Source organism: Kogia breviceps, chromosome 4 (assembly GCF_026419965.1).
Source record: "Kogia breviceps isolate mKogBre1 chromosome 4, mKogBre1 haplotype 1, whole genome shotgun sequence".
NCBI lineage: Eukaryota > Metazoa > Chordata > Mammalia > Artiodactyla > Physeteridae > Kogia > Kogia breviceps.
In genome coordinates, this window is record NC_081313.1 from 175,963,299 (window position 1) to 175,972,433 (window position 9,135).

The 9,135-nt window shown below is 42.7% G+C and overlaps 1 non-coding gene across 1 annotated transcript; it reads right to left on the reverse strand.

Annotated features, from left to right (window-relative positions):
• Nucleotides 1–2,553: 2,553 nt before the first annotated feature.
• Nucleotides 2,554–2,765, reverse strand: LOC131756529 (small nucleolar RNA U3). The gene has a single exon (XR_009335694.1). It is a non-coding gene; the product is annotated as a small nucleolar RNA U3 (small nucleolar RNA).
• Between the last annotated feature and the right edge of the window lie 6,370 nt (nt 2,766–9,135).

The window sequence follows — 9,135 nt, forward strand, 5'->3', positions numbered from 1 at the left end:
ACGTATTTTTGGCTGTGTTGGGTCTTCGTTGCTGCACGCCGGCTTTCTCTAGTTGCGGCGAGCGGGGGCTACTCTTTGTTGTGGTGCGTGGACTTCTCATTGCGGTGGCTTCTCTTGTTGTGAGGCACGAGCTCTAGGCGCGCGGGCTTCAGTAGTTGTGGCTCGCTCCGCGGCATGGGGAATATTCCCGGACCAGGGCTTGAACCCGTGTCCCCTGCATTGGCAGGCCGATTCTTAACCACTGCGCCACTAGGGAAATCCCCATACCTGTTTTGTGTCTATCTCAGCCTATCGACAAGGATGCTATCAGCTAGGGATGCCTGGAGCACTCATCTGGGTCCAGACTAAATGCAGTGAGCCTCCACAGACATTTCCCCAACCTGAGCCACTGCTGTGTGGCTGGACTGGCCCTTATGGTTTCTTATTATGATTGTGATGACATACATTTATTTTAAGGCTGGACAAGAAAAAAATTAAACATAAGATTCTCTCTCTGCCCATTTGGGCCACTACCTCCTCTCCTTTGTGTACAATGTGCATCTGCATTATACATTAACCAGACCTCCTTAGAAGACACAAGAATACCTGCCCGATTTTAAAGAACAGTTTTCTCCTGGCACCAGCAAGGTAACTCCTTGGGAGATAACATTCCTTTCTTAATCTTGTAAAAGGTCACAATGACTGACTATTTGCCTTGTACGTGCAGATCTGTACTTTGTGAACTCTCAGCATGTCACTTTGACGTATGACCTTTTTCTCAAAAAAAAATGTATATAACTGTGCTTTGACCTGTAACTGGTGGAAAAGTCCTCAGAGCTTTCTGAAAGACTGTCTCCCAGGTTATAATCCTCAGGTTGGCTAGAATAAAATTCTCTATTTCTTTATTAGGTTGACTACTAATTTTTTTTTCACTGACAATTCCAAGAAGCACCTCAGCAACAATCAACAGGGAACTTGAAAAAACAAGGTTTATTAGTCACAGGTCCTAAAAGGTACGAGGGCATGCCTAAGGTCTCAGATAGAAGGAGATAGGAAGCACAGACCTGGGTTCTGTCTTTCTTGGGGTCGAGGGTGGGGTGACAAGTATTTTAAGGTTTCACTCTGTATTGGTGAATTTAAAACATAAGAGCAGGAACTAGGGGGCAGGAAGAGAAAAATGTGATCACTTAAACTATCAGTTATCTAGGTTGCCCAGGGATCGCTAAAAGAGGACCTTTGTGGATGGGGCAGCCTTGTTTCTATCTGGTTGTTTAGCTAGTAACTGTGTTATGCAACTGGTAATAGATTTATCTGAAATGGATGTCTTTGAAATGGATGCCTCAGCAATCAAAAGCTAATGTCAGCCATGTACACTGCACCTCCTTAAATACAAAGATACTCCCTGAGCTTATTGGGGAGAAACTCCCCCAACAAAAGAAGTGCCTTTTTCTGCCTAACTCGTTAAGATGCTTGCAGATCTCGTCGGAGTGTTCTCCCTCTTGCAATAACCATTTTGAATGAAGTCTCCCTTTACCAATGTCCAGAATTATTTTTATTTGACAATGCAGAACAAACAAACAAAAATCCTCATTTAAAAAATATCTATATATTTATTTTATTATTTATTTATTTGGTTGTGCTGGGTCTTAGTTGTGGCAGGCGGGCTCCTTAGTTGTGGCATGTGAACTCTTAGTTGCAGCATGCATGTGGGACCTAATTCCCTGACCAGGGATTGAACCTGGGCCCCCTGCATTGGGATCACGGAGTCTCTAACCACTGCACCACCAGGGAAGTCTCTCAAGAGTCATTCTTGACTCCTTGCCCCCAAACTACACAACAAATCCATCAGCAGACAGTCATCGGCTCTGCCTTATTTCTAGCATCAGAGCACTGTCCCACTCCTTCCAGCCTCCCCTGCCACCTTTGTCCAGACATCTCCATCTGTCATCAGGATTATTACCTTAACTTTCTAATTGTCCTCCCCAATTCTATATTTGCTTCCATGGAGTCACACACAAGACAGAGATCTTTTTAAAATATACATCAGATAATGTAGCTCAAAACCCTTCAGGGGCTCCCCACCACACTCAGAGTAAAACCCAAAATTCTTACAGTTGCCCAGATGGCCCCATATGATCTGACTCTGTTACTTCTCTGATTTTATCTCCTGCTGGTCTCCAGCCTTCACAATTCACTTCAACCATTTTAGGTATTGAGCTTCTGCTGTTGGTCAAAGAGGCCAAACTTTTCCTGCCTCAGGACCTTTGCACTTGCTGTTCATTCTTCCTCCAGAAATCCTCACAGTCCCCAAATTCCTTCAGCTTGATTGCTGGGGGTAATGCGGAAATACTGTGTCTAGATAACTCTGGGCCTTAGTTTTCCCATTTGCCAAACCGTCGCTCTTGCCCCCCGCAAGCCCAAGCACTAAGCAATGTTAGAACCCAAAGTTATAGTGGTAAGGAGAAATGCTTTTTTTAAAAAAAAAAAAAAATCGTTTTTCTCTTTTTTCCCTCTTTTCCTTTATTCTTTTCTTTTTTTAATTTTAAAATTTTTATTATTTTTATTTATTTTTTTTACTCAGATGGCATTCTCTCCCTCTCACTCTCCCAAAGGAAGAGAAGAACGATCATCAGTGGCTAATGGTAGCTGCAGAAGCAACACCAATGACCAGCTTCATGCTCAGGACAGAACACTACACCTCCTCCTCGTAGTTTCAGGTGCTCTACACATTCGGAGAAACTTCTCTAGAAAAGACCTATAGAAATGATCCCTGAAAGTATAGTCTTGAAAAATGCTTTCTTAAAATGAGAACTTCCCAATACGGAAAGGAAAGTTTTATGGTTGATTTCAAAAGTAACCAGTTGAGATAGAATCTAATACCCTTGATTCCCAGCAGATGGCAGCACATCACCAGATTTGCCATGTAAATTATTCACTATAACTTCATGGGACTTCCCTGGTTGCGCACTGGTTAAGAATCCGCCTGCCAGTGCAGGGGACACAGGTTCCAGTCCTGGTCCGGAAAGATCCCACATGCCGCGGAGCAGCTAAGGCCGTGCACCACAACTACTGAGCCTGCGCTCTAGAGCCTGTGTGCCACAACTATTGAAGCCCATGAGCCTAGAGCCCGTACTCCGCAACAAGAGAAGCCTCCGCAATGAGAAGCCTGCACACTGCAAAGAAGAGGAGCCCCTGTTCTCCACAACTAGAGAAAGCCTGTGAGCAGCAACGTAGACCCAACGCAGCCAAAAATAAATAAATTTATTTGAAAAATATTATAACTTCATAACACAGGAATTAAGAGAAACTGCTAACATTTGTATTCCTCTACACCCTTCATACGGGGAAAAATGAAAGGAATTCGTATTTGTTGAATATCCACTTTATCAGCAGGATACTCCGATTTACACCTATGATTTAAATCAGAGCACATCCCTCATCTCTCAGAACTCCCCAAAAATAATCAAATGGGAAATGAAACGAAAATTTAGATGTATGTATGTACAGTGTCTAGGAGTTAACCTAATAGAAAGACACAACCCACTGAAGAAGAAAAATTTAAACTTTAACACCCTAAAGAAGGAACAGGGTAAACAGAAGATGATCCCTTTGTGGACAGATACCTTCCTAAACCTGGTGTTCTGTTGTATAAGGGTCTCGGAATGGTAGAGAAAAAGAGCAAGAAAAACCTGTATTGGATATCGTGAGGGCTGGCCAACTAGAAGCGAGGCCCCGCCCAAGCCTCGCCCTCACACCTGAACCCCTCCCCCAGCTCAGACCCTGAGCCTGGAGCCGGGCTTACCCCCGCCCACCAGATCCTGTACCTACGCCCAGCTTCGCTTATAGGATTGGTCTTCAGCCCCGGTCACATCCCCAGGCCTTATCTCCGCCCAGGCCACGCCCTCCAAGAATCTTTCTCCTCTCTAGCTCCATCCACTTACCTTGGTAAGTGGCGCCACGCTGGAGCGATTTCAGGAACATGGCCGCCCCTCTGGCTTCTTTAGGCTCCTCCCTAGGGCCCCGCCCCTTTCCGGCTCACAAAACCGGAAGCAGAAGTGGGAATCAGTGGGCCGGCAGCCTCGGCGGGCATCAAGGTCACTCAGCAAAGGTATGGACTGCCGGGTTGGGGGGGGTGGGTCAGGGTCACTGGGTAGGTTCAGTCCTGCCCCAGTAGTGCTTTTTTCCCCGACCCGCTGGGGTGGGGGAAGAGCTGAAGTGGAATTACGTTCAGGTGACGCTGGGCCTCAGTTTACTCATCTTTCAAACTGTTGTCCACCCTCCCGTCCACAAGCACAAGGCAAATGTTATAACCCAAAGGTATGGTGGGCTGAGAAAATGCCTCTTTAAATGAGAACTTTCAAAATGACATGGGCATGGATGATGGCAAAAAACATGCTTTGTGAAAGAAGCTGTGAAAATTAAAACCTCACTTAAAATGGAGGCAGGAGGCCAGAAGAGGGCCCTCTCATGCCCTGCTATTCAAGGTCAATTGTATGCCCCACAAGAGGAAGCATACCTTGCTTTCCCAAACTGGAAGCACACTTTGCTATCCTGAAGGAAGAATTTTTCCTGTCTCAGCAACAGCCCACCACCGATGAGAAACGTGGCAGCTTAGCCAAGGAGAAGCTGTCACCACCCTGAACTCCTATTTCCTCTAGTGAGCTTTCATTTAGGACAGCCCCTCCCAATTCTTCCCTATTCCTTATAAAAGCAGGCTCCCTTTGTTCTCTGGACATGCTGTGGTTCACCATAGGTTGTATATCCTGAATTGCAGTTCTTTGCTCTTCCCAAATAAACTCGTTTTGCTGGTAAAATAACTTGATGTTTTAATAATTTTAGGCCAACAAAGCCTTACATAAAATAGTGTGTGTTATATGTTTCTATTTAGATGGAGTTCTAACAAAAACAAAGTAATCTGTAGTGAAAAAATTCACAGCAGGGGCTGTTCGGAGGTTTTGGATGGGAACTGACTGGGAAGGGATGTTGAAGAAATTTTCACAAGTGAGGATAATAGTCCATCTTGATGTGGATTTGGATAACACAAGTATATGTTTTTATCAAAATTCAGCAAATGCACCCTTCAGATTTTATATTTCACTTTATGTAAAGTTTTCCTCAAAATAAAATATCGTATGCAAATATTAAGCATTAGTTAATGATATACATACTGGAAAATATAGGAAGATGTGTACTGATGTCACAATTTGCTTTGAAAAGCATGAAGAAAAGACTGATGGGTAGATAGAAGGATGGATAGATATGTGATAATGCAATTGTAAAATGCTAATGGCAGAATCTAGGTGGTGTGTATAAGATGTTTAGTATAAATTTTTTCCAACTTTGGTATATATTTGAAAATTTTCATATTAAAATGTTAGGAGAGGGCTTCCCTGGTGGCACAGTGGTTGAGAGTCCGCCTGCTGATGCAGGGGACACGGGTTCGTGCCCCGGTCCGGGAAGATCCCACATGCCGCGGAGCGGCTAGGCCCATGAGCCATGGCCGCTGAGCGCTGCGCGTCCGGAGCCTGTGCTCCGCAACGGGAGAGGACACAACAGTGAGAGGCCCGCGTACCGCAAAAAAAAAAAAAAAAATGTTAGGAGAAAAGCTCAATCAAAACTCAAAACTCTTGGGGGATATGTTATTGTTTATTCCCACTTAAGAAGAAAACACAAAAGGAAAAGGGTTGCCTACATCAAAATTAAATAAACTGTTGAAAGATAGGAAACAAACCAGGAGAAAATATATGCAATATAAAAAAGATAAAGGAGAAAATCCAGGATATACAAGTATATAACTTACTCTTATGTATCAAGGACAAAAACGCAAGCAATTCAATAGAAAATTGGCATGCAAATAGGCAATTTATAGATGAGGAAATACCATAACAGTAAAGAGTGATCAGTTGGACTTGTAAGCCTCAAAAATAAAACAGCAAATTGTTTTATCAGCAAAATTGGTTTATTTGAGAATGGCAGAGAGTTGAAATTTGGGACAAGCAAGCTATGGGGAATTATGGGCAAATCTAGAGAACAAAAGGGGGTTTTGCTTTTGTTAGGTTTTAGGAGAAAACTGAGGAGGGTTGTTTTGAACAAAAGTTCATTGGAGAAGAACATTGTTTCTCATTGGCTGCAAGTGGTGGTTAGAGCATTGTTGCTGGCGCAGGGAGGTGTTGACCTGAAACAAAGAGACTGCCAGATATTTCTTCAGAAAAGATGGGTTTATTGGGGACCAGCAGAGAATTGCAGTGGGGGGGGTCTGCAACCGTGGGGAGCCATGTGTAAGTCACTGCATGGCAAGGGAAGGAGAATGTTGTTATAGAGGGGAAAAGGAAGTTGGGAGGGCTATAGTAAACAAAGAGTTCATGGCTTGGGGCTTCCCTGGTGGCACAGTGGTTAAGAATTCGCCTGCCAATGCAGGGGACACGGGTTTGAGCCCTGGTCTGGGAAGATCCCACATGCCCGTGCGCCACAACTACTGAGCCTGTGCTCTAGAGCCTGTGAGCCACAACTACTGAGCCCACGTGCCTATAGCCCGTGCTCCACAACAAGAGAAGCCACCACGATGAGAAGCCCGCCCATGACGTCGAAGAGTAGCCCCAGCTCGCCGCAACTAGAGAAAGGTGCGCACAGCAACAAATAACCAAAGTAGCCAAAAATAAATAAATAAATTTATTTGATAAATAAATAAAAAATAAAGTTAGTTAAAGAAACAAGAAAGAGTTCATGGCTTTTCATTAGCTGAGTCCTTGCCAGGAGAGAAGTAGAGTCTTCTTCCTCTCGGGCTCTGCTATCAGTGCAAGTTGTGAGAACTTCCTTTTCGGTTCTCCCAACTCTATTTAATCGAGGTTACTGTTTGTTAATTTTTTACCTTGGGATATTCCTTCTCTTTTTTTCTTTTATTTTTTTCTATTAAAAAAAATCCAAACCTGAAACTAACATGACATTATAAATCAACTATACCCCAAAATAAAATGAAAATTAAATTTAAAAATTCTTCCTTTTTTTTTAAAAGCAGGAGATAAAATTCCTATGTGAAAAATGTCCTCCCTTGTACCGCAATAAAAGTAACATTCTTATTTTCCTTCTTCCTGCTGTTTATGGAGGCTGGAACAAGTGGTATGTGATTGAGAGGTCTCCATTCAGGGCTTTCTGACTCCATTTAAAATGAGGTTTAGGGCTTCCCTGGTGGCGCAGTGGTTAAGAATCCACCTGCCAATGCAGGGGACATGGGTTCGAGCCCTGGTCCGGGAAGATCCCACATGCTGTGGAACAACTAAGTCCGTGCACCACAACTACTGAGCCTGCACTCTAGAGCCCATGAGCCACAACTACTGAGCCTGCGTGCTGCAGCTACTAAAGCCCACGCGCCTAGAGCCCATGCTCCACAACAAGAGAAGCCACTGCAATGAGATGCCCGTGCACTACAACGAAGAGTAGCCCCTGCTCGCTGCAGCAAAAAATAAATAAATAAATAAAATGAGGTTTATTTCTTTTCACAGACGACACTAAAGAACTCTCTTTATCAAAAAGACATCATTCAGAAAGGGAAAATTAAGCTATAATGAGGGATAGGATATTTGCAATTTATATATATATATCTGAAAAGTAACAGAATAAGTGAGTGAAGTTTGCAAGTCATAAGAAAAAGACAAAGGTCTGAAGAAAAATGGGCGTGAGCCTTGAGTAGGCAGTTCATGAAAGATTTCCAAACAATCAATAAACACATGAAAGGACTTCCCTGGCAGCCCAGTGGTTAAGACTCCACACTTCCACTGAAGGGGGCACGGGTTCGATCCCTGGTTAGGGAACTAAGGTCCCTCATGCTGTGTGGTGTGGCAAAAAACAAAACAAAACAAAACCAAAACAAACATGAAAAGATGCTCAGTTTCAGTGATCAGTGAAATGGAAATAAAATCATGCTGAGATGCTAGTATACACCCAACAAAGTGTCGAAATTTAAAGGCTGACAATATCAAGTGTCCGTAGGGATGGGGAGCAACAGGAACGCTCAGAGACTATGTGGGAGTGTACATTTTTACAATCATATTCCTTCTAACCAACAGAATTTGGTTGTATGCAATATGCGATACAATGTGGCAGAGGTGATGGGATGCCTCTTCTGTTTTATACAATGCATTGTATTGTATAAAACTTGGTAGCAGACTTTTCCTAATCTTCCTCTGTTGCTGGCGTTTAAGAAGCAAGCTCTCGTGAACCAAACAGCCAAAAGGATAATTCTGCCAACAACCTGATGGAGCTTAGCTTTTGCAGTTGAGTCTCTGGTCAAGATCCACCCCTGGATGGCATCTGAATTGCAGCCTTGTGAAACCCTAAAACAGAGAACCCAGCTAACCTACAGAACCTGAGATAATAGGTGTTGTGTAAGCCAATAAGCTTATGGTAATTTGTTACACAGCATAGAAAATTAATACAATCCATTTGGAAAACAGACCTATTATGGTAGAAGATATGCATGCCCAAGGACCCTGTAATTCTACGCTTTGGAATGTATATAACAGGCATGCTTGCACAGGACCACCAAGAGCTATGTACAAGAATATTCATATAAGCAGTATTTGAAATAGCCCCACACTAGAAACAATTTAAAGTCCATCATCACTGATATGGGTAAATAAATTGTGGTGTATTCAATACAATGGAATACCATACATTAATTATCAAGAGTGAACTCAAGTATACACAATAATATGTATGAATCTCACGTTAAGTTAAAGAAACTAAACATTTTTTTAATGTTGTATGGTTCCATTTTTCTAATACTCGAAAACATGCAAAATAAAACTGTGGTATTAGGAATGAATCCTCGGGTAGTAAAAGTATAAAGAAAGGCAAGGAAGTGATTACCATAAAATCCAGGGATATTGCTGCCTTTGAGGTGGGGAGCTAGGGGTTTGTGATTGAGAAGGGACACGTGAGATTTCTAAGGTCGTGGGGATTTTCATTTAAAAAGTATTCATCACAGTATAAATTTGTTTTGTCCTTTTTGGTGTTGTATTTATTTTTTTAAAAAGGTTTAAAAAAATGATTGGATGAATCTCCACCCAATGTAACTTGGAAATGTAGTAGAAACTTTCCAATGCGGCATTGACATATGTTTTCTTGTATATATTTATTCTACCATCTGTCCTCCTCCGC